The 26,134-nt window shown below is 41.1% G+C and overlaps 1 protein-coding gene across 1 annotated transcript in view; it reads right to left on the bottom strand.

Moving 5' to 3' along the window:
• The window catches only part of LOC144752525 (trypsin-3-like), a 149,157-nt gene that overhangs the window by 83,268 nt on the left and 39,755 nt on the right, over nt 1-26,134 (bottom strand). The gene's annotated exons all lie outside the window — the stretch shown is intronic.

A 26,134-nucleotide genomic window follows, 5' to 3' on the forward strand; every position in this document is an offset into this window, starting at 1 on the left:
TATTATGATCCCTGAGCCCTAAAACAGCCCCAAACTCCCGCCCTGACATCTAAAACTACCCCCTCCCTCCTAAAAAAAAAACCCTCAACCCCAGCCCTGAAAACTATCCCCAGCACTGAAAACTGCCCTGGCCCCCCCAGCCCTGAAAACTACCCTGAACCCCTCCCAGCCCTGAAACTATCTTGAACCGTCAGTGCTGAAAACGAGCCCGAATATCCCTCTGCCCTGAAAATAACCGTGAACTCCTCCTAGCCCTGAAAACTACCCTGAATCCCCCAGCCCTAAAACCAACCACAACCCCCCAACCCTGAAAACTACCCCGAACCTCCACTCCTGCACACTACCCAGAACCCCCAGCCCTGAAAACTACCCCGACCCCACAGCCCTGAAAACTACCCCAAGCCCACCGCAAACCATACATACTACACACCAAAACCCAGCCCCCCTTACCTCACCGCGTCCTGTTCCGATCTTTCCTGCTGATTGGCTGCTTCCCCCAGCTAGCAGCTAGACCGTGCACTGCCTTAATCATGCGCATGCATGGTTAAGACATGCGTGTGGTTAAGGCAAGCGTGGTAGCATTTGCGTAGTCGGAACACTTATGGCAGAGGCCACAGTGTTCAGACTGTTTCCATTACATGATATGACATGCACATCCAAGGTTGCTCCGAAATCTTGCCTAGATTTCAATCCAGGACATGGTACTCACACATGGAAACAGTAAACTTTAGAGCTTTGCTACGGGGTTCCATGGGCTAGCCGAAGGTGACTTAGGGACCTTCAAGGGTACTTAATCATCCATGGGAGACAGGATGTCAAGGGCCAGAAACCAGCAGAAGGTCTGGGGGTTGCTGAGGGTTGGGAGTGTAGGTCAGAAAGGGCTAGGGGGCTAGATGTGTATCTCTAAGAGGCAAAATAGGAATGTAAACACTCTAAACACTGGATGAGGTTCTCAGGGAGCGGTCCATCAGTCATTGCTGAGTGTTGGAGCACAAGAAGAGCTTGTTTAGAGGTGGGTCAGAGGGGCTCTAAAGCCACAAGGGTAAGTATAAGGGCTACTAAATGTGGTTTAAGCGTTGAGGAGTGGGTCTGAGTGTCAGAGAAAGGACATTGAAATCCAGCTGAGCAGGTCTGAGGGTATCTAAGGGTTGGTTGTGGGATTTAAGGATATTAGCTAGTAGCAAGGGTTCTAGTTCCCTGACTGCCTGCACTAATGCTCCTGAGGATTGCAAGATGGCGGGGAGTTAACATTTTGCATGTTTGTTTCATGGTCTCCCTAAGGCTCATATAAGAGTCTGAGCATTGCAGTTTGAGTACCGTTTAGTGGCTCTAGGTCAACCTGAGGGAAAATGTCATCAGATGAGGTCAGCCTATTTATTTTGCAGGTTAGTGGGTGAGGCTTGATGGTTGCTTGAGGCTCCTGCGGGAACTTTAGTATCCACAGTGAATCTCTTTAAGTCACAAGCAATGATCTGAATACAACTAGAAGCACTAATGCGCTGGATCAGGCAGAGACCTAAAAAAGCAGAAGCTAATACCCACTGCAGTAATATAGTTATTTATGCCAAAGGAGCGAAAACAAATTTCTCATGAGAAAAGTGCCAAGTACCTTAAATAAAGTTCATAGAAAGTAACTTCTAGCCGGTGAGCTTGCTTAAAATGTGTTAATCTAATATATGTTATATCTATTAGGATTACCACCACAATAAAAGAGAACTAAGCAATGATGACTACAATAAAATGAATAGACTTTATAACACAAACACTGTTCATCACACAGCCCTAATCAAAAGCTCCTTATTTTTTCTATGGCATTATGTTATTATCATGCCCATCCATATACATATACAAACATTATAAAAACAATTGACAAAGTACTCTGTCAGACTATTATACTGAGATAAAAACACAGAATCTATTAGCCATAGATGTACGAGCCATGTCATCACTAAACACATTTATCTAAAACTCAGATGGCTCAATTGCAAAATTCTAAAGTAGATATAGGACATTGCTTTATTAACCCGCCTTACCTAGGTAAAACCGCATACTTAAAAAGCATTGGCAAATCTAATACATCTAGCATTGTCCGGAAGCCTTTTGGCCATTGTTGTTATGTTTTGTCATGGGTTTTGGAAAACCTTACTGTTCAGGAAGCTGCCAGTGTTAGCCAGTCTAAAAAAACGCTGACTAAAAGGAAAAATGTTTAAAAGCACTCCTTGGCACTGAAGGTAAGTACTTTGTGTGCAAATGTGCTCATTATTAAGGGGGCAGCATACTATAACTCATAGTGAAGTCAGTCTATGATTGAAATGAGTAGATGCATTGGCTCTTGATGCATGCTTGTGTGACTGAAAACCCCAATAGATAATTATGTTATGCACATCATTTTTGAAAAAGGAAAGGTCTTGACTAACACAAACTTTTAAAAAGGTCAGTTGTTCTGACATTGGCTGCCAGTCACTTGAATTTGAGAAAGAAAGGAAGAAAGGAGGAAAGAAACGAAAATGAAAGTAAAGAAAAAGAAAACAAGAAGAAAGGAAATAAGGCAAAAAAGAAAGAAAGAAAGAAAGAAAGGAAAGAAAGAATGAAAGAAAGACAAAAAAGGGAAAGAAAGAAGAAAAGGAAAGAAAGACAGAAGGATGAAACAAAAGAAAAATGAAAGGAAAGAACACAGGAACAAACTCAGGAAAGATGGAAATAAAGTAAGGCAGAAAGGAAAGAAAGAAGGAGCAAAAGAATGAAGAAAGAAAAACGAAAGAAGGAAGAAAAAAGAAAATACAAAGGAAAGAAAAAAGGAGAAACCTCAAACTTGACAAGCATTGGCAAAGCTAATAAGTCTGGTGTTGCCGCAAGCCTTTTGGAAATTTTTGTCATGCTTTGTCCTGGCTTTTGGAAAAACTTCTTTGTTCAAGAAGATACAGTGTGTTGTCAATCTAAAAAACACCATTAACAGCAAATATGTTTAAAAGCCTACACTGCCATAGTACTCCCTGGCACTGAAGGGAACTACTTTGTGTGTGGATGTGCTCATTATTAAAGGGTAGCATACCGTAACTCATAGTGAAGTCAGTTGATTGGTAAAATGGACACATGCATTCCCCTTGATGCATGCTTGGGTGAGTTGAAAGACGGCAACAAAGAAGGGAGGATGGAAAGAAAGAAATAAAGAAGAAAAAGGAAATACAAGGAAAAAAGAAAGCAAGAAGAAGGGAAGAAAAAAAATGAAAAGACGGAAAAAAGAAGGAAGGAAGAAAGGATAGAAAGAAGGAAAGAAAGTAGGAAACATAAAAGGAAGGAAAGAAGGCACAAAATAAAGAAACAGACAGAGAGAGAGAAGTGGGGAAAGAAGTGAAGAAGGAGCAAGAAAGAAGGGAAGAAAGATAAAGAAAGGCAGGAAAGAAAGAAACAAAGAAACAAAGAAATGAAACAATGATGGAAAGACAAAAAGAAGGACAGAGAGAGAGAGAAAGGAAGAGCAAAGGAAAGAGAGAAGGAAAGAAAAAAGAAAGGACGGCAAAACAAAGAAGAAACAAGGAAAGAAAGAAAGTAAAATGAAAGAAATATGTTGAAAGTAAGAAAGAAAGGAAAGAAAGAAGGAAAGAAAAAAAGAAAGAAGGGATAAGGAAAGAAAGTAGCAATGAATGAAATAAATAAAAAACAGTGTTACAAGTGCTGCAAGTTAAACACGATAAAGGCTGTTTTTCTTCCTGGGCAGAGTTTATTAAAGAACCATTGGTGAAAGTGAGTCCAGAATGAATTCTCCATTCATGTGTATTATATTGAAGCTTCCATTTGTGTACTGGATGCATAGTAGAAAGAGGATAGCTTAATGCAGAACAGTTTCAAATGGACACAATCAAATGGCTGCATTCTGTGAAATACCAGTAGCCAGGTAAAACAAAGGACTACCCAAAACATGTTTACAACAACATTGGCAGGAGACAGGAACTGATAAACTCTGGAATGTGGCCTCTGCTCACACCTGGTAGAAAAGCACTGCTTTCAATTCAGCCTCTAAACACAAAGGCAATACTAAAGTAATCAGAAAGTAAAACACTAAAGTAATCAGTGATGCCATTTGAGATGTCTTCAGTGATGTCATGACCATGTAATGAGTGATGTAATATGTGAGGCCATAAGCAGTGAATTGTGGGGGTGAGAGCTATAATTAGCTCAGCTAACTATAACTGCTGAATTTCTCTGGTTTGTATGAGTGAAACCTGAGCCAATCTATAAAGTCCCTGTAACCTTTTTTTTTCCCAGTGAAAATTAATAAATAAATAAATATATATAATTTTAGTAAAATCAAAAGGTCTTGGCTAATGCCAGACCCAAAAATGAGTGCCTGAAAGGGGCCATCTGTGGTGAAAGGTGCCTTCATAGTACTTGTAACAACCCAGACATCACATACTTCACTTGCTTGGTTTTTATCAAAGCGCTGGTTCAAAGTGGGAGGTATTTTAATTTTCTGTCAACTCCTTTGCCCAAAATCCATTTTGATTTTACACTTGTGACAGATTCTTACTCAAAGCGACATGCCTGGTGCACCCCTGGATTTGGCATTCACCAAGAGGGAAGGCTGTGTGTCTCTTAACTCCACATTCAGCCCATGCGTAGGTGTTTCCACCATCCAGACCATATCAGCATTTCTGTAGTCAGACCCAAAGGGGTGTTCCACATGCTGCACAATGTCAAAAGTAAAGGACAGATGGATGGGGCGCATCGAAGATGGCAAGGAAAGGGATATGTAAAACTTGTAATTCTTCTTCACATACACAAATGATACCTTATTACTGAAGAGGATGGCATGGCTAGCTTTATGTATGGCCTTTTCAAAGCTGGTGGATTTTCTAAAGACTGTTATTTGAAGCTCCCAAGCCAAGATGGAGCTCATCTTTTCCTTGTGATGTACTTAGAAGTTTAGATCCTATTAATATATCCATCTATCTCTCTATCTATCTATCTATCTATCTGTCTATCTATCTATCTATCTGTCTATCTATCTATCTATCTATCTATCTATCTATCTATCTATCTATCTATATAGATAGATATTTATATATACATATATATATATATATATATATATACTACCAGTCCCAGAATGCTATGAACTCACCTGGAGAGCATCGAAATAAAAGAGGGAATAATCTGGCAGTCTACGTTGTGTCTTTCAGTGCCTGTATCTGCCCAGAGGAAGGGAGTTTCCCGAAACGCGTCCGCAGGCTGAATGTGGGGAAATGATTTGAGTGCTGCCTCCCTGCCATGGCTTCAACCCCCAGTGAGTGCGAACCAACAGTGGGGCAACCTTTTCTTTCCAATATTTGTGGCCAGGTCCAGGTCACAGCTCGCACCTCCGCGATACCTGAGCGGGACGCTGCAAGGACACTGGTATTGCAAGATGCGTGATTGGGGGAGCCTTTTGAACAGGTTGAGAGGCCATTTGAACATTGCTGGTCCCACAAATGTTTTTTTAAAAGTGTTTACGGACATTGTACAAGGCACCGCCCACTTGGGTTTGATGGTACTACAAGTCCCAGAATGCTATGAACTCACCTGGAGAGCATTGAAATAAAAGAGGGAATAATCTGGCAGTCTACGTTGTGTCTTTCAGTGCCTGTATCTGCCCAGAGGAAGGGAGTTTCCCGAAACGCCTCGGCAGGCTGAATGTGGGGAAATGATTCGAGTACTGCCTCCCTGCCATGGCTTCAACCCCCAGTGAGTGCGAACCAACAGTGGGGAAACCTTTTCTTTCCCATATATATATATATATATATATATATATATATATATATATATATATATATATATATATAGAGAGAGAGAGAGAGAGAGAGAGAGAGAGAGAGAGAGAGAGAGAGAGAGAGAGAGAGAGAGAGAGAGAGAGAGAGAGAGAGAGGGGGGGGGGAGAGAGAGAGAGAGAGAGCTATTGATAACAGATTGTCAGGAACCAACACTGGAGGCCAGGGTGGTTTAGGGACAAAGAAAGATGAAGGGGTGGGACTATTGGTAGCGGTTCCATTTAAAAAGAGACTTGGGAATGGAAAGGTGTCAGGGAACTTCCGGTGGTGCACTGGCGTTTCAATTGCCGTTACACTTTGTTTACTCCTTTCCTAATCCTAGTTATTTTCTTCCTCACATCACTTAGGTAAAAAAACATCTTAGAGTTACAGGCTTCAGATAACAAAGTGATTCCTCAAATTACACACCTCTATGAAGATAAGACTTTCTGACAATGAAAATATTCTCAAATTACAAAGAATGCACAGACTCAGACCTCTGACTGCAGAGTTAACTCCTGAATTAAAGTGATACTACAGGCTGTGACCTCTGGCAGCTAAAAACGAGTGCTTTCATAAACAATCATCCCTGCAAAGCAGGCACCCTTGCACCATAGTGAAAGGGTGTCAGTGCTAGGCGTTTTTTTTAGCGTAGGCACAACTGAAATCACAGGGGAGCACTGTATTCTTGTGACTATGGTGTGTCGCAGCTTTTTTTAAATGACGCAGCACAGCGCTGCTAATTCGCTTGCATCGCCTAGCTGCGTCATTTCTTTGTGAATATGCACCTATTTTTTACATCACAAATAAAACTGCATAAAAAACACAACAGCACACATTATCACAAGACGCCACACAACAAATATGCACAAACACTGTAAAACATAACACCTTCAGAATCCTATTTTCATAATATGATGGTGAAAGATGTTTGGAACAAGCAATGTTTTAACTTATCAACATGGACACGAAACATATTTTGGGATCTGACCCCTCGTCCTCCTAACAGTACCTTGGAGGCCACTAACCCTAAAGTGCTCTCGTCACGACATGTGGCATTCTAGCAAAATCCAATTTTAAAAAACACACACGAGTCCCAGAGAGAATTGTTAAAGAGAAGAGAAGTGAGTACTTACCGCCATTGGGACATCCCTTGGAATGGAACCTAGGCTTTTAGAGGGTGCCAAAGGTTTTTACCGAACAGGAGGATGATGCGTGAATTCCCCTGCGATGCCGATGGGCAGCTCCATTCCAGCTCCATGACGCAGCATCAAAAGGCGCGCGCTCCGACAGGACAATCAGTGACCTAGTAACACTGCACCTGTTCCGCTGCGCCCACCTCTCTTCGGAAAATATATTTTCGTCTCTTTGTTCCGCCTGTAAGGAGTGGGTGTGGGTAGGGTCGAGTAAATAACTGAAGTTTTGACCTGAGCAGAACACTGATGCCCAGGGGAACCGCTGTGCCCAGGGATGGCCGCTTGGATGAATGAGGTAAAGGGTCGAGGCTCCGATGTCGAAACTGGCCGGCTCCAGGAGGACTTTGAGAACATGGGTTCGTTATAGAATTTGACATTTGTAAAAACTATGCTTCCGTTGGGCCCCGTTTTTACCACTTACTAACACATAAAAACACACATTCTAATTAATATTTGAGAGTAATGTTTCATCTCTGAAGAAATGCTACAAAAAACGACTTTACTAGCTTTGCTTTTTTTCCAGTTTGATATAGCGCGAACTGGACATGAAGGTATCAGAGCGCTTTACACGAGCACAAGTTGCATTACAGACTGGCATATTCATTTCTAGGCGCTGGGAGATTAAATGATTGGGCCAGAATCAAAGAATGTTTGAGCATCCCTGCCTCGGCTCGACCCCGGTGCCCGAGTTGCAAGGTCGGCCGCTCTAGCCGTTATGCCACATCCTCTTACAAGACAGCCCCTTTCAACTCACCTCCCATTTGGCAGGTGTCCAGTGTTGGTCTGGCCATTCGACCAGTCTATCACCGGCTGATGGGCCAGTTTGAAAGACCCAGTGTGTGAGCTGTGTTGTTCGGACCCTTACTGTCCACTTGTTTTTAGTTTTGCTATCTTGGAACACAGAGCTGGTAGATAGAAAGGACTGTGTGTGAAATTGTCAGAATTTTGTTTCGTAATATGGCATTCCCCAATGATCTAGACAGCTCTCAAGTACCTTTAATTATTATATGTATGTGTTTACTGTTTTACGTTTAAGTTTCAGAAGGCAAAACATATCAGATTTCACAGCATTTCCTGGAATTTTTACTGACTAGATTTCAAAATACAGGCTAGGCTGCTTCAAAGGTGGCAACCTTGGTCACGGCCACTCGTACCAAAAAGAAAAACCTCCCAGACATAGCCCCTGCCAAGTTGGCCCATCTGCCTGTGCCCTAAAGGCGCACCACTACTGGAGCCAACCCCCTTTTCCCTTAAAAGCAAACCCCCTCACACTGCAAACTCCATTGACTTTAAAGGGTCACTTACTTTTCATACCAAAACCACTCTCCAAAGCTGTTTATTGGCCAGTCGATTAAATGGGATAAGACTTTTAAAACTATGACTTCAGCTTCATTCGAGAGTCAACAAATTGACAAGTATGACAGAATTCTTGGGATCCAATCTGCACTTGTTGCTTACATTGCTTTAAATGTCTGTTCCACCCAGCGGCTACAATAACTATATTTTGATCACGAATGTATATACAGGACATGATATACATACCATTTGCGAGTCTCAAATCAGTCACTAACTCACTTTCAATTACAAAATGCAGTGATATAAAAAACATCACGAGAAACGAGATCTCAAAAACTGAGCATGGTACCCAATGAACAATGATTGAAAAATGCTACTGGGAATTGTGTACACCAAGTAAGTCTCAATAACAACAAATACAACTTGCAAATCAATTTTCAGGGGGTGAAGCCATGCAAGTCTACACCTTTTAGTAACTTTACACTCAGATTTTGTGTGCAGCCAAAAGCAGAAAAGTTACTAAAAAATGTAAGAATAAATTGCACATGTAAATTACTCACAAGTGTAAGTTAAGTTTGTGAATAGCCATGGAAGTTTGGAAATGGGACCCCTCTGTGCTGTGGTGAGAAGAATGCAAACACCTGGAGCTGAGCTGGGGAAAAGGAGGAGACAAGAGAGAACTTTCAGGTGAAGAGTTGCACTTACAAACAGAAGTAGAGACTTATGGCAAGTATAGGTTACATAAGCAATTATCTCTAAACCTCTTGAAAGAGCAACAGCCTGTGCCGTCATGTCCTTTAGGATAGCCCCATCATGTACATACCAATTTACATATGTTTTGTCCCATCCACACAACATAACAGTTCTACACAGCTTACTCCTGTGTTTTGACGATCGGCTCTCGGTACCCTATCTTAATCCCTGTACCTGAAGTACATAATTATGTCCTCAGGCACAGCAGATTTATTCTGTATAAGGGTCGCCTCTCTTTTTTCATCCATGGCCAACAGCAAGATATGCAGGGGTGTTTTTGTTTAGAAAAGGATTAGCAAGGGATTAGTGAATATTTTCAAAACATATCGATTCTAGAAGAAACCTTGGAGTGTCCACTTTAGTATAAAATACCCTCACTCTCCCTTACAGACAGAGAGGAGAATTCCTTCCAGGCTAGACCAAGACTCTGCAGGCTGATCCTTCAACAGGCAGAGACCTGACATCCTTGGCGGGGTGCTATCCTCGACACAGAGACGGGGTCCTTCATTCAGAACCATCAGGTGAGCGGTTAGCACTTCCCCGGGGTTTCTTGGCTCCATTAGGGTTTATCCTGACATTTACATACACATGATTCACCTACATATCTAGGCTAGGGACATTTAGGTAGGCACCACATCATAGGAGTACACCAATGCTATAGTTTTATATAATCTGCATTTATTAATCTACTATGGTAGAAATGTATCTACATTTTACGATATTGGTACTACCGATTACATTTGTTTGCCCCTGTCTTTTGATTGTCGCAGCTAATATGTTTCACACTAGACTGACGCTTGACCAATAAATAATCATTTAAACCATTCTAATCGTCATTCTATGAGTATTCTGAGAAAAGTAAGCACGAGTAACTGAGCGAAAGATACCGTATTGTTTCCACAATACCTGAAAAATCAGGGTTGTCATGTTCAGTGTTTGCCAGAAAAGACCTACACCACTGTATAATACAGGGGGGGTGATAGTGGCACCAAAGAGCTAGCTGGTTTAACGGCTGACTCATCCTGTGGGGGTGTCCAGAGTCTGTCTTCACACTAAGCCCTCAGTTTAGGTCATCCAAAACACGCAGGTCCTGGGCGGTCCTAGGAACTACACAACAGTGCTAGACAAGAACACATATCATAGCATTTACAGAATCTGCATTTACTACACCTGCTTGCATCAGGAAACTACCTAGGAAAAATAGCTGTGGCCGCTGGCATCTCCCAGGGTGCCCTATCTATGGTATTTAGGCCACATCTGGACCATATGCTAACTCAAACCTATACACTAAGAGATTTTCAAAATTCCCGGGTGGATTTAGGTCCCCAGTGTGGAAATCTAAAGGGCTGAACCATTTCTATTTGCAATAGTTTGTGTGGATGTTGCCCGTATATTGATTTCTTCCACCCAAATAGCGAGCATATCCCTTCCCTGAACATACAAGTGGTTTAAAATACAGACTTCGGGCATGTTACAGAGAGAGTACACACAACACTTACACCAATGTGTCCTTTGTGAATGGTTGGCACTAGAGGAGGTAAAAGATGGCCAGTTGTTAAGTAAGTTACTTTCCCTGTGCACTCAGTGTGTTAGTTAGTGCATCCACAGCAACTTTGTAAACTCTTTCATCCAGGTTGTATATAATAGTGCATACACAATATGCCCATAACTCATGGCACGCTTGCTGAATATCAGGGCATTACCAAACTTCTTTGCTCACAGTGATAATGCAGTGCTCTTTCTATCCATGCTATGGAAGGGTGGTAACAACTCTGTTGTAGAGAAGATTCAAAAGCCAAAGAAAAAATGGTTTCATATGAAAATGGAACAAAATGAATAAGGAAAAGGTGGTCCCACTGATACTATATAAAAAATTGCGGGAGTTGATGATATGTTTAGTACCTGATCTCCAGGCAAAAAGTTTACTGACAGCCTTTTCAAAGATACTAGGCAAAGTCAAAAGCAATTTGGCTGGGACTAATTTCCCCAAGATTCCGCCAGTTCGCTGGCTGGATGCAACACGTGCAAAGAACTTAAAATACTTGCATAGTGCCTTTAGATCTTCTCTAAGACACCACAGATTGTTTAAGGATTGTTTGAGTTGCCCAATTCATATATAGAGGTCCGGAAAGTTAGGTTAAGAGGTTTAAAGGAGGCAAGTTGAGGCGATCTCTCCCAAACAGCGATTTCTAAAAACTGCAAGGATTTCTGGTGTGTGGTAATCACACCCTTACTGAAAGAAGATACTGACCCAACATTGGATAGTCATGCCAGTGAAGAAGCCTGGGAGGCATATTTTGGGAAAATGTTTGCTGTGGATGGAGGACCCCTGGCCTCCGCAATCACCATAATGCAGATATTATCTAAGGATCACCTGGTGTTTGCACTGGCAGAGGTGGGGAGTGGATTGGCTCGATGTAGTACTAACAAGGCTCCAGGTCATGATGGAGTTCCCATAGATTTCTTTTTAGAGCATCAAGAATTATGGGCCCCATTGTTGACTAATATCTTCAATACAATATGCAAGGTGGGCCCTCTTGCCTCTTGGAAAACTACCATAATAATAATACTCATTTTAAAAAAGGGATCAATTATTACCTCATAATTATATAACTATCTCCCTACTAGATAGTACTACAAAATTGATAGGATGTTTAATGCTGAATAGGTTAGAGGACTGGGCACGAGAAGGGAATATCCTGATACAAGCGCAGTATGGTTTCTTAGTGGCAAGGGAACAGTGGACCAATGTCTTAGCTTTAGCCTGACTATTGGAAAATATAAGGCTGCTAACAGCGGCAGATTAGTATGGCATTTTTGGACTTGTCAGACGCTTTTGATTGTGTGCCCAGCACTAAGATATGGTCGATTATGGAGGATATGGGCATAGATGTTGCTAATATTAATTGTATTTACCAGATGTACTCACAAGCAACTGCTTGAATGCGCTTTGGTAGGGATGGGGAGTGTGGAAGGTTTTTCCAAATTAAGAGGGGCAGCAGACAAGACTGCATCCTTACCCCTTTTCTATTTTCAATCTATTCAAATGGGGTGAAGGCCGCAGTGTCTGGGCCCACTACATAAGTCCCCTCTTTTAAGGCAGCCCCCTTCCAATATTAGTTTATGCTGATGGTGCTGTATTAATAGCAGGACCGGGGGTGGCCTTACAGAGATTGATAGAGGCCTACGCAGAGTTTCTGAAAAGTTTGGAGCTTCTTGTTAACGAAACAAGGGACATATTATCAAGAAACAGCGTTAAATTATCGCCGCCTTAGCGGCGATAATGGGCTTGATAATATGCCCTTGTGAATTTCCATAGAAGTCCATGCTCTGGTGTGAACATGGGCTTCTATTGGAATTCTCAAGGGCATATTATCATGCCCATTATCTCCACTGCAGCGGCAGTTTCCTGCCGTTAAAGCGGCAATAATTTTAACGCGTTGGTGACAGGGGCTCGTTCGAAGAAAATACCAGTATTCCATATAGAGTCACGTAGGTTGGAGGTAGTGGACACTTTTCCCTGTCTGGGGGTTCTTTTCTGTAATAAGTATTCTTGGCTACCGATGGTGGTTAATAGAGCTCTTGTAATGGAAAGAAGTCTGATGCTATTTTTAATTTTACGAAGAAGCTTGGGGTCTAAGCCTACTGAGATCATACCAAAGGTATACAACGCAAAGACTATCACCTCTGTAACATATAGGGTAGTGGTTTGAGGGATGGTGGTGATAGAGCGCGCAGGTCACCCAGTCATAATTTTACCATACTCACCTGGGCCCATAATCAATTTATGTACAATTACTTGATCAGGTAACCCACGCTCTATTATCAGTTATTTAACTACTAGGTCCTATACCATTGACTTACCAATCCTAGTCGCTGGTACCTCTAAACCTATTGGATCAGGGAGTTAGAATAATAGCTAGGTAGCAAATAACATAATCAGAAACAAAACTTATAAACTCATATAATAACCACAGACTCGAGAAGGTTTGAACTCAAACTATCAATAATCAAAATCAGAAATAGCGTATAACTATGCAAAAAATATATTATGCCAATCATTTAGTAGTTTAAAGGGACGGTAAGAACAAGGAACATGCTAATGAAATTTTAATAGACTTGCACAAATTTTCTAAAGGCAGGGAAAAATAAGGAACATGTTATATATATATATCACAGCTTTAAGCTATTTTCAGATGGTGGGTAAAAAGAGGGAACATAATATGCAATCTTGAAACGTTCGAAGCATATGACTAAAGGAAAGGTAAGAAAATGGAACACACTAATAATTCAAATGACAAATTGATTATTACCAAAAAGGAAAGGGTAAGAGAAGGAACATATGAGATCAAAACTTTTATCGATTTTGGGAGGGTAAAGAAAAGGAACATAATATGCAATCAATATTATCAAATATGTAGCATTTAGGAAGGGGAAGAGAAGGAACAAATCAATGACGAACCCACACAGATTTATATTTACCTAGAATGGTGTAAAGACCAACCCTGGCCACGGGTCAGTTAAGGACAGAAACCCCAAAAGTTGTGGTTGCCAGTAGGCCAGCAGGTGCAGATCAGAATCAGGTCAGGATAAATCAGATTTGGATCAGGACCGGACCACCAAAGGTTAAGACCAGCACCCGCAGTTCAGTTGCAACACCTGCGCTACTCCCTCTCTGTAGCTAACAGTGAAAACCCCGACTGGGTTATCGATTTCACTGACAAAGTGCTTCACCAGCACCTCAGCTTCCCAGAACCCCGATTGGGTCAGCGAGTCTTCCGAAAGAGTGCTCCGCAGCCCTCTGCTCTTGGTCACCTATTGAGTGCGTTGGGTCAGTGACAGGTCAGCTATTCGGACAAGTCGGACAATTTCTCTAGCTAAGCCTACGCCAGTTATACTATTTTCCAGGTCAGTGTACCACCCCCAATGTTGCAAGTGTGAGGATCCCCAATTTCGATTGGGTAAAAGAGGAGGAGAGGTCGTCACACCACACTAAATTTTGATACTTCAGCATTGAATATTAATTTTAACGTTCCCGCCCATCAATTTACTTTCGCATGACATATTTATTCCACCCAACAATGGATGTTCTATTAACAAATAATGTAAATAACAAGGACCCCCTGTGAAGAAATTCAATTCATAGTACAGGGAACTAAACAATGTAAAAAACTTTTTGGCATAGTGTCAACACAATAGGAGGGAGAAATGGCACAAAGGAAGCAGAACTCAATAATTATAAAAAACCAATGTCATTTAATAAATATGTAGATATTCACATTAAAAACAGTTAATAAAAGAACATAAGTATAAATCAATAATACAAAAGATAAAATAAACAACATTCATGTACTATCTAATCATACAAGTGAAAAATACAAGTAAAAAATATTTTCACAGTGGCAATATGTATTGTTCGACGCGCGTTTCGGCGTTTTATGAGGAACGCCTTCTTCAGGAGCCACAAATAATATCACGGCACTTGATCGCCGGATTCTTTCAATGTATAAAGCCTTTAATGGTTGAACGCTAGTATGTGCATTCAACTGGGCGGCTGATTATCCATATAGATTGTATTTCAAGCTAAAAATCGGAAACAAAATTAAATAGCTGTTGCCGTTTTCATCTAGGTTAGAAAGAAAGCCGTTGGGGCTTGCCGTCGTGATAGAGCTGTGGGAGGGTGTGTCACCACGCCAAGTTCGAAAACAAGGTTAATTAGTTGTAGCCGTTTTCGTCTAGGTAACAAAGCAGTCGTTGGAGCTTGCCGTCGTGGTAAAGCCGTGGGAGGGTGTATCACCACGGTTTCCCAACGGCTGCGGGACGCCAGCAGTTATCCTTTATGCGGCTCCCGGAGGTTGACATACACGGAACGGAATACCTTTTCTCCGAAGTGTAAACTTGACGTGGTGATACACCCTCCCACGGCTTTACCACGACGGCAAGCTCCAACGACTGCTTTGTTACCTAGACGAAAACGGCTACAACTAATTAACCTTGTTTTCGAAGTGTAAACTTGGCGTGGTGACACACCCTCCCACAGCTCTATCACGACGGCAAGCCCCAACGGCTTTCTTTCTAACCTAGATGAAAACGGCAACAGCTATTTAAATTTGTTTCCGATTTTTAGCTTGAAATACAATCTATATGGATAATCAGCCGCCCAGTTGAATGCACATACTAGCGTTCAACCATTAAAGGCTTTATACATTGAAAGAATCCGGCGATCAAGTGCCGTGATATTATTTGTGGCTCCTGAAGAAGGCGTTCCTCATAAAACGCCGAAACGCGCGTCGAATAATACATATTGCCACTGTGAAAATATTTTTTACTTGTATTTTTCACTTGTATGATTAGGTAGTACATGAATGTTGTTTATTTTATCTTTTGTATTATTGATTTATACTTATGTTCTTTTATTAACTGTTTTTAATGTGAATATCTACATATTTATTAAATGACATTGTTTTTTTATAATTATTGAGTTCTGCTTCCTTTGTGCCATTTCTCCCTCCTATTGTGTTGACACTATGCCAAAAAGTTTTTTACATTGTTCTATTAACAAATACATTGTAATATAACAGGTACATTTTATCTTCTTCTAGCAAGGGTAGAGGTCAGCTTCCCAGGCGCATCCTGGCTGGACTGTCTTTGGCTTGGTTTCAATGACAAATGACTTCAACTTTCCTCTGTGGGTTGTCATGCGCGGAAGAACTTTCAAAATGGAGTAATACCGTCTCCCAAGCCCAATTTTATTGGTTCATAAAAAAATAGAACGAAACAGTTTTAGAACACAGAATAAATGAATACACTGTATACCATGTATTTCTACTCTATACCCATTATCTTAATTTTAACTATAGCATTAGGCAGAACGAACAGCTTGGCGAAAGCAGCAATGCAAGCTACATGCATGCGGTAACACAGAGAAGCCAACTTATTACTAATGCGCAGAAGTGAAAAGCTCCCTCCAAAGCATAGTGTACGTCATGTCACGTGAGTATGACAGTCGCATGAGCAATAGAAAATCTCGCGTAAAAGCAGCCATCTTAGATGCAAGCGTATTAGGATTAATAGACACATAACCAAGCTTCACTCAGACACCCCGTGTTGAAGTGAAATATTGGGAGATTAGTAAGACAAACATGTTGGTTACTTTATTAACGTTATTCAAGGTTCATGAATACGTAGCAAGTCGCTTCATGTGTAAATCCTTTCTCCATCAATCCCCTCTTTGATGATATTTTATATCATCACTTAATTAATGAAACAGATGTCAACTTATCACATTTCACCCAACTCAATCTCTTCAAACGTTCTATTATGCTTCTTCTCATTGTTACCATGAGAATTTTTCATTTTCTTGTAGATTTTACTATTCATCTCTTCTAATTCGAGTTCATCAATGTTTCTTTTGACTCCTCGCCTGTTTACGGAGTATTTCTTTTTATGTTTTCAACATTTGCAGCAAATTGTTATGGGTAGAATTAGTAAGCCTATTCCTACCATTGGCAGCAGTATTCTACCTACAATACTCTTTGTTACATCAGAAAGCCAACTACCTAGAGAGGAGAGACCATCAGTGAGCCTCTTCCATGCACTATCAACCTCCCGTGGTTTAAGCTCTTTTTCCAAATTAGTAATATTTCTCACATACCTTTTAATTTCAACACTTTTGTCTGTTATGTAAGTGCAACAATGTTGCGCTTTCAACATTCTACAGACTCCGCTCTCTTTCGCCAATAATGTATCAAGAGCTAGTCAATTTTGTAAAACCATTAATCTGATCGCAACCAATTCGGTATTGACCATTAAGAAACCTCCAGCAGTGTCAGTTGATAACCGATCCACTACTGTTGACAATTTGCAGATTCTGTGTGTATTCAGAGCCACTCCCACTGTAGGTATCAATGCACTAAATATATCACCTACAATTTCACCAACACTAGCTCTTTTACTAGGTATTACTCCAGTAGTTTCTTCATTGTTTCCAGTGATTTTATCCACGTGATATATTTTTGGGAAGACTATTCCGAAATAACAACTCCCATACCAGTGATCTTGCAATTTGTAATAAGCTTTGTTCCCACATATATAATAGACACCTGGAAACACAGGTTCAGTTCCATCTTTGAAACTCCAACCCCCAATTACTTTATAATTGTGTTCACACTCACTGGAACCAATGAATATATTGTTATAATAACTAGTTCTTTCTCTGTGGAGACAGAGTTTCCCCTTCTTTTCGAAATCCAGCAACATAGCAGCATTAGCCCCACCATTTGAGGTGTTCCCTATACTTTCAGCCCATTTAGGAATTTTATGATTCTTGTCATTTGCTTTTCTTTTGAAACTCTCTCTTCTTTTCTCTACCATATTTAAAAATATTTTCTCTTTTTCTTGTAACGAGCATGTTAGATTTTTCTTGTGTGCTTCAGCTATATCTATTGTACCTATAGTTAGAAAATATTCACTCATGTAGCGTGCTACATCTCTAATAGTATGTGCAGGGTTTAGGTCTCTTCGTATAGGAAGTTCTGAAAATATCACGTCTAAATTAGAATAATAATACTGTATAGGTCCTTTCTTATAGAATAAACTAGCTAAAACACTACAGGAAATTCCATATGTTAGTGGCAAATGGTGGTAGGTCACACCTTCAGCTACCGACGTAGGCAGTTCCATACAAACATAGCAATCTTCTATCTCCATAGCTTCTACATAGTGTACTAATAGGTTTGCAAATACATTCAAATGTGTTCTGTTCTTGATCCTTGTATAATGCAGTCCTTCCTCATCTGATGCTTCTAAGTCTACTTTCTGTTGTCTAATGCTAAGTGCTTTTCCTTGTGTGTCTACTCTTTTCGGTGTATCTTTTGTTTGTAACTCTTCTGTATCTAATGGCAGTTGTTCATTAGTGCTAGCTTTTGTCTCTTTACTCATCATGTAAGGAATATCTATCGTTAGTCCTATCCAAACTATGGGCCAGATGTAGGTAGCCAAATACCGGTCGGTAACGGCCGAATTCGGCCGTTACCGACCGGTATTTGGCTTTTGAGATGTAGGGGGCAGGAAACAGGGCATTTCGGTAATTTTACCGATTCGGTAAATATACCGGTCGGTAAATTTACCGACCGGTATTTTTACAGAATCGGTAAAATTGAGATGTAGGTGGGACTCTTCTGAGTCCCACAAGCCCTACAAATTCGGTATTTTACCATCAGATTCAATTTGATGGTAAAATACCGATTGAGGTGTGCATGCACATGTGTGCATGCACACCTGTGCCATATGACAGGCAGACCTACCCTTAGGGCAGGTATGCCTGCCACATGGCCCCCGAACCTTTTTTGGGGGTGCTAGAGGGTGTCAAAGTGACACCCCCTGCAACCTTGTCAAATTCGGTATTTACCGATTCGGTAAATACCGACCGGTAATGCCCCATTCATTCCTATGGGCTTCAAAGCCCATAGGAATGAATGGGGCATTACCGGTCGGTATTTACCGAATCGGTAAATACCGACTTTTAAAGAATCGGTAAATCCACATCTGGATTTATCTACATCTCGGTACTTCATATTTACCGACTCTTAAATACCGAATCGGTAAAATTCGGTATTTAAGAGTCGGTAAATATGATTTACCTACATCTGGCCCTATAAGTACTATTGCTATACTACATAAGCATATTCTACAACAAGTTTTAAAACTATTTCTTTTCGGTCTTCCATTAACAGTATGATTAGCCATTTCTGATTAAAGGAGATTTAACCCCTCTTTGTAACTTTTACACAGTTTCTTTTACCCTGTGTGAATTTCAAGTTGGTCTCACTTCTTCGTCAGTTTGATCAGCAATCAATTCTTCATCACTTTCATCACTTATTTCCAAGTTTTCAAAATCTTCCAAAACAATGTAGGTCCACTCAGGGCCTTTGTATTTATTATTCAGTCTTTTTATTTGGGGACTTCTTCTTCTTGGTTGTATCACAGGTTGGTCGGTTTGACTTGATATTTCACTCACCTGTTCAGGTTCTTCATTAATTGTCTTTAAGCGCAGTCTAAGGTCTTTTGACAAATCTAGGCCATTTATCTCCTTTTCTGAGTCTTTTAACTGGCACTGTGCTTTGGCCCTCTTCGAATGCCCTTTTGTTTTCATTCAGTTGTTGCACATCTATTTCAATGCTTTCTTCTGTTTCCCTCTCTATCTGACTAGATCCAGGTCTTATTTCTGTTTCTTCTGCCTGGTCACTAAGCTGTCCTTGTTCAGGTATTCACTGAATTTGATTTTGACTATGTTCTGTTTCACTTTCTTCTTCCTGAACACGATTTTCTACTCTTGTTTGGTCCTGCTCAAGCTCTTCAAACTCTTGATTTTCTTCCGCTTGAACCTTTGCCCTAATTACTATCTGTCCCTTTTCAGGCTCAAGAGTTCTTGGTGGAGTGTCGATTACCTGATCTTTCCCTATCTGGTCCTCCTCAGAATCACTTTTGACTTGGATTTCTATGATCTGAGTACCTTCTTCTATACCTGTCTCTTCCTCACTATCACTATGTCTATCTAGATATGTTTGGCTTCTTGTTCTCACATATTCTGCAGGTATGTTGATTACTTGAATCCAATCATCTTGACTGGTGCTCGGTTGTTCCTCTTCAGCTACTTCAGGTTCGATATCTTGAGACCCCTCAGCTGCACAACCTTCAGCCTCAGTTTCATCAGGTTCAGTCACCTTTTTCGTATGACTAGCATGAATCCAGTGTGGAACTCCTGCACACTTCACAGCTGTGGTGGTAACCAAAATCACTTGACGTGGTTTTCCCAACCTCGGTGCAAGACAAGATTTTCGAGTATGTTTCTTTAGCACTACCCAATCACCTGGGTTCAGGTCATGTGCTGGAGTTGCTGGTCTGGCGACAGCATCTACCCCAACCTGGTGAGAGACAGAACATACTTGGTCAGCCAGTTCTTTGCAGTACTATAGTACTAAATCATCAGAAATGTTTAGCAGTTTATGTCCTGGCACCCATGCTTGCCGCATTGCTCTTCCCACCAGTATTTCATGGGGACTCAAGCCTGTGTTCCGATCTGGAATACTTCTAAATCCCATCAGAACAAGTGGCAAAGCATCTGGCCACTCCAATTGAGTTGACTCATACATTTTTCCTAATCTTGACTTGATAGTGATAGTGCCATTCAATTGTTCTACCACTCCAGAAGCCTCTGGGTGATATGCACAATGCAGTTTTTGCTCAATTTTGAATGCTTCACAAATTAGACCCATTATTTCACTATTAAAATGTTTTCCTCTGTCTGATTCAATTGTTACTGGAAAACCGAAATGTGGTATAAGCTCTCTAAGTAATAGCTTAGCTACAGTGATGCTATCATTCCTGCGTGTGGGGTAAGCTTCCACCCATTTGGAAAACAGGCAGACAATGACAAGTACGTATTTTAGTCCTCGACAAGGGGGTAACTGAATGAAATCAATCTGTAATCGAATAAAAGGACCTTCTGCCTTCCCAATTTTTCCTGGCAACACTACTGTTTTCTTCCCTGGGTTCATTTGTTGGCAAATCAAACACCTCTGGCAGAGTGCCTCTGCTATGTTCCTGAATTTCGCATTAAACCATGACTGTCTAAACAGAAGTATCATAGCATCTCTTCCCAAGTGAGAATCTCCATGAATCGACCTAGCCATAGGAGCAAGCAGACAGTCGGGTAACACTGCTGTTTCATCAAGATAAATAATGACACCATCCTCAGCCCTTCTCTGACAACCTAATTTCCTCCAATTTTCCTTTTCTTTTTGTTCTGCTGCATTCTACAAATCTCTCAGTACTTCCCATATGTTTACACCTTCTAGCAACATAAGTTGTCAGCTGTTTCAGCCCACCTCAACCTTTTTATTAACAGCCATTTTGTATTTTGCACAATGCTGGGCTAACTGGTCAGCATATCGATTACCAGCTGTCACTTTGTCATTGCCAGATTTGTGAGCAGCACACTTGACCACAGCCACTTCCTTTGTTAACTGGATTGCTTCCAGAAAATCTTTTACATATTTTCCATTTCTGATTTGGGTACCTGAAGAAGTCAGAAATTCCCTGTGCATCCATAGTTGGCCATAGTCATGCACAACCCCATAACCATACTGGCTGTCAATGTTTATGGTTATTTTCCAATTCTTTCCAAATTTACAGGCTTTTGCCAACGCAACCAATTCGGCTATTTGTGCAGACTTGACTCCAGGCAAATGGGATGCCCTAATGTGCACACTGCGTAAGCAGCGCTTAAACCTCCTTCCTCATGTCTCATACAAGAGCCATCTACAAACAGCTCATATTCTGCATCAATTAATGGCTCTCCTCTTATGTCTGGTCATGGTTTTGTACTATATTCAGTCAGATCAATACAGTCATGTTCAACTTCTCCCTTCACTTCTGCCGTATGTGAATTAGGTAGCAATGTTGCAGGGTTCAGGATATTACACCTAGCAATGGTTATGTTTCCTGCACCTACAAGGATTCTCTCGTACTTAGTCAGCCGACTAGGTGTGAGATATTGGGTTTTAGTTTTTGTTTACAAAATTACAACTGCATGTGGAACATACACAGTTACAGGATGTCCCATAATAATGGATTCACTCTGCTCAAGGCTCATACAAGTTGCAGCTACTGCTTTCAGACATCCAGGTAATGCAGCTGCCACTGGGTCCAATGTGGAAGAAAAATATGCCACAGGACGTCTCACTAAACCATGAAACCATGAATTTGAGTCAGAACTGAGAGTGCACAATTATCTTGCGTGTCACAAAACAGTGCAAAATCTTTAGAATAGTCAGGCATTCCTAACGCAGGAGCTGTACACAGACATTCTTGCAATTTTACAAAAGCAGACATGCTTTCGTCATCCCACTCTACTGGGTCCTTAGCTTCTTTCTTTGTCATTTGTATCAATGGCTTAGCTAGGTCTGCAAATCCCACAATCCATTGCCTGCAGTATCCTACAACTCCAAGAAACATCCTGATCTCGTTCTGGGTATTCGGCAAATTCATGTTTCTAATGATTCTGATTCTTTCTGAGGTAACTTTCCTGACTCTCTTTTCTATCAGGTGCCCCAGATATTTCACTGATGTTGTGCAAAATTGTAATTTGTCTGGTGACACTTTATGTCCTCCTTCACCCAAATGATTCAGTAAGGCGATAGTATCAACAACACAGTCATTCTGGGTTTTAGACGCCGCCAGGAGGTCGTCTATATACTGAACCAAGACTGACTGCCCAGGTAGTATCAGAGATTCAAGGCATTTTTTCAAAATCTGATTAAAAATCAAGGTACTCTCTGTGTATCCCTGAGGAACACGATTACAAACGTATACATGACTGTCGAATTCAAATGAGAAAAGAAATTTGCTGTCTGGGTGTAATGGAATCGTGAAAAATGCGTAACACAGGTCAATGACAGTAAACCATCCAGTCTCCCATGGTATCTGATATAGTATCACTGCGGGGTTTGGCATGACTGGACAGCAAGGAACAACAATCTTATTAACTTTGCGGAGGTCTTGTACGACCCTGTACTTACTGCTCGGTTTCTTTATAACAATTATAGGAGAGTTACAGGGACTGCTCATTATTTCTTGTAAAATGCCTGCTTCAACCAAAGGCTTTATTTCTACTGCAACACCGGCTTTTACTTCTGCACTCATTTTATACTGTCGAGTATTTGGGTAAACTGCGTCTGCTTTTCTGGTCACTTTTATTGGGTCAACATTTGCCATTAATCCTACGTCTTTTCCAGTGAAATCCCATACCTCTGATTTTACTGTCTGTTGCAGTTCTTCTGGTAAGTCTTTTATTGTCAATCTTTTAAGTTCTGTCTCTTGTTTGGCTAACATTAATTTGTAAATTCCGTCTTCGTCTGGGGTTTGAATTTTGACTCCACTTGGGGTGCAAAAAGTGGTGCAATTCATTTTGCACAACAAGTCTCGTCCTAGCAAGTTTACAGGACTTGAATCACAGACAACAAATCTATGCATTTCTTTAAAATTGCCTATTCTAACTTCCATAGGTTCTGTAACTGGGGTACTGATTTGTTTACTAGAAACACCCACTACTTGGATCTCTTCTCCCGAGAGGGGTAGGTTTGGAAAGTCTGCTGTTCTCACAGTAGAACGGGTAGCACCAGTGTCCAACAGAAAGGTGACATCATTTTCTTCAACCTTTCCTTCAATTTATGGCCCTGACTGGTCTACCGGCAAGGAGGCGCCAAGTACGCACTCCTCGTCCTCCCCCCTCAGGCACCGTCAGTAAGGTTCTTTACAAAAGAATGCATCACTCAGAAGAAATTGCGAAGTTGCTGTATCTCTTATTTCCCTTCCTTCCCAATTTGTGGTAGCAACACTCTGTTGTGCTTTGCTCCTATAATTTGGCATAGGTGCAGGGGCTAATTGGTTCTGTTTTACCTGCTGCTGGCTCTTCCGTGGTACCTCATTCTGCGTCTGTTGGTTCAACTCATTAATTTGCACATTACCACTCTGCACAGCCTTACACTCGTTCTTCCAGTGCCCCAACTTCCCGCACCCGTGACATGGGATATTCCCCTTGGCCTCATCTCTATTGAATTTTCCCCTAGGCTTTCCTCCATTTCCATCCTTTAAGGTCAAGTATTACCTGATTGTACTTTTTCATGACATTCTCGGAAGGTGCCCCTGTTTTTGGGTCTCTAGGGTACTCATCATTAGGCCAATCAACAGCAATTTTACATTCTGTCCACAAATCTACTGGAACAACAATGTCGCAAAATCCATCTCAATCTTTCAAAAGACATTTTGAAACCTTTACAAATCTCGCGACTTGTCTGTACCACTCAACAGGTTTTTCACGAAGTTTTGGGAAATCATTTGTAAATGATTCAATATGCTGTCGGGACCATGGAACATGTACATAACCTCCACCTGGTACCTCTCGCATAGGACATAATTTTTCCACTTTTTCTGTTTCGTTTAAAACATATCTAGAAGTCATCTGTTTTGATCGAACCTCTTCTTTTTTCTTTGCCCACCTGGCTTTCCACTTTTCTAGTTCTCCCCATTTTTGTAATAATGCTAGTAGCTCTCTTATCTGCACTTTTCTTCCGGATACATTCATATTTTCTAAATCTTTGTCAGAAAATTCTGCTCAATATGGCTTTTGCAATAATTTAGATTTACCAATGTCAATTCCCATGCTGGCTGCGGTGTCCATTAATTTTTCATGGAACACCCTTGTATTTCGATTAATGCTTTTACAAATAAATAATAATTAATCTTCCCAAAGAGTATTTAACCTGTCCAATTCCACATTTCCAGCCATTAGTTCCTCCAATTCAATTCTTAATTTGTATATATCCAATGGTTTCGGCTGTGTCTTTGGTTTCTCTATTTCTCGTGTCCATCTATCTATTTCTTCAGGAGTTACTACAGTTGCACTTCTCGTACCTGAGGATGTCTCCATCTGCACTTCTCTTAAATTTAAAGGAGTGTTTTTTCTAATCGAACTACTCTCTGGTTCTCTTATTGGTAAATCCATTAAGGAGATTACGGACTCACATTCACTTGCCTGGTCATCGACTATTAAAGGTTCTTTTCTTAGCTGAACTACAGGTGTAGTTATTACTGGAGCTTTTGGACTAGCTTGCTTATCTCCATACAAAGGAACAACTGGACCAATAGTTCCTGGAATTGTCAGAGCTTCGGGACTTGTATTTAATTGAGAGATTTTCTGAATTATTTCACTTCTCTGTTTATTTAATGCCTCTCTTTCTCTTTATTGTAGTAGCCTCTCGATAGAGTTATCATGTACCACTTATGGAATCAACAGTGGTTTTAAAAATGGAGCATTCGGATTCACTGTACTTGGTTCCTCATTATAAGGTGGTGGATTTTCCATTAGTAAGTCCTCCATACAGTCATCATCTGAATCACCACTAGTCATTAAGGGGCAGATTTATGAAGGCCATGCACCGCCGGTGCGTCACTTTATTTGACGCAACGGCGGCGCAAACAATGCGCCCTATTTACAACGTGACGCATCTAGGAGATGCGTCACGTTGTAAAGCCCTGCGCCATCAGGAGGCGTTCCGGCGCAGGGTGGGCGTTCCGGGGCAGGTGCGCCTCGCAAAAGTGGCTGAGTGAAATCTATAAGATTTCACTCAGTCACTTTCAGGACAATGCTGCGTCAAAAGCCTGCGCCTGCTTGAAGCAGGCGTAGGTCTTGACGCAGCATTGTGGAGATGGGGCACCCCCGAGCCTTGCTGGAGCTGCGTCGCGCTTGCGACGCAGCTCCAGCAATGCACCACCTTTTCGGCACAGATGCGTCACGCGTGCCGTTTTTGCCCCATGGTGCGCCGCATTGTAAATGCGGCGCACCATGGGTGGCGGAGCAGCGGCGCAGGATGACTGGCGCATCCCTGGGGATGCGCCAGTCATCATTAATCTGCCCCTAAATGTTTTGTTTTTTCAGTCTTTTTACTTCCAATAGGCTCTCCTAAAGTTAACACAGGATATAATCCTTCCACTAACATGTTTTGTCTCCATTGTTTCATTTGTTTATCTCTGGTTTCTCGTTGAACCTTAGGGTAGAATTTACTCAACCCTTTGTCAGTTCTGGGTCTGTCTTGCTCAAAAGCCTCAAATTCCCATTTTTCTAATGCCTCATATTGAGTTAGTCTAGGTCTAGGATGCAGATCATTGATTCGAGTCCTTAAATTGAACAAAATTCTGCCATTAAATTTGCCATTCGTCATCTTTGGTGTATTCCACCCAATTCTCTAACCATACACAAGTGTGGTAACCCCTGTCAAACATCAGAAATTATGCAGGCGTATTTGGTAGTGGAATAATAACTCCTTCTCTAGTTTTAATCGGTTTATCTTTTTAAAAGAAATTCTTGACTCTATTTACAAGTGACATTTTTCTCTCGCTTCCGTACATTTTGCAAGGTCTGCCTCTTATCGACTGTTCCCTAGCAAACCCTAAGTATCTTCGATCAGGTCGAGTTTCTGGACTATATAACTGCCACATATAATCTGGAAAAAAAAAATCGTACAATAGCACTTACTTTGTTTACAA

This window comes from Lissotriton helveticus, chromosome 5_1, assembly GCF_964261635.1.
Source record: "Lissotriton helveticus chromosome 5_1, aLisHel1.1, whole genome shotgun sequence".
In the NCBI taxonomy this organism is placed as follows: domain Eukaryota; kingdom Metazoa; phylum Chordata; class Amphibia; order Caudata; family Salamandridae; genus Lissotriton; species Lissotriton helveticus.